This window comes from Nanorana parkeri, unplaced genomic scaffold (genome assembly GCF_000935625.1).
Source record: "Nanorana parkeri isolate BGI_ZX_2015 unplaced genomic scaffold, ASM93562v1 scaffold2716, whole genome shotgun sequence".
Classification (NCBI taxonomy): Eukaryota; Metazoa; Chordata; class Amphibia; order Anura; family Dicroglossidae; genus Nanorana; species Nanorana parkeri.
In genome coordinates this window covers 39,223-40,196 of record NW_017308984.1, presented here as the reverse complement: position 1 = coordinate 40,196, position 974 = coordinate 39,223, and positions in this window count along the sequence as shown.

Below are 974 nucleotides of genomic sequence, written 5' to 3'. Positions count from 1 at the left end.
CCCCCCCCCCCCCCCCCCCATAACATACACGTGCACTATATTGTGGTGTAAGCCATGCACATGCGCTGCGTTGTTAGAACGCATTGCAGTGCTTTATTTTTAAAATACATTAATGGTGGCAGCGTATCGGAAAGCATTGTGACGCACTGACGTGTGTTGTGATACACTGGGGGTGATTTACTAACCTAAACACACACACCAGGTGTGTGTGATTTTCACACAGAAAAACGTATTTATCAACCAAAAAGTCTCTAAAAGCATATTTCCACTAATGCCATATATGGAAAAATCATGCACATGATGCATATATAATGCTGCTTCACAGTTTAGACAAAAATGGTTAGCTCATGCATTTACATTCCTTGCATTCATCAACGCAAGCAACACAACATAGAGCTAAATTTACCCAACATCACCTTGGAATTCATTCAGGGCTTTGCACAACACACCTGCTGGGTGTGTACACATTACAAAGGTGTTTAGATTCCACCCATAGATCATGCTGGGAGGGAACACACTGCAGAGGTGTATACACGTTCGTGGTGTGTTTATAAGCTTAGTAAATCAACCCCACTGTGTTGCAATTCAATGTAAGCCATTTTAATCACAACACACACCAACACAGTGCACAAACAATTTTTAACACAAGTCACTTTAATTTAAGCGTACCTTCATCTTTCTACCGTTTCGCAAAAAGGCGCAGTTTCAAATTTACAAATATTTGTTATGTATTAACTCAATACCGTTTTATCTTTTAGATTTGGTCGGAAAAGTATATTTTTTTGTGCACCGATGTTGATTTGTGTGCTTTATCAATTGAGTTGTGTATTTTTATCGGTTTAACAAACATTTGCGCAATTATCGCAGGGGCTACAAATTTAGTAGCACCATAATTTTATTCTACTGGGCCTGTGCTTTCAGAAAAGATATGGTTTGGGGGGGGGGGGGGCGGGTTTGGAGGGAGGGCAAATTTT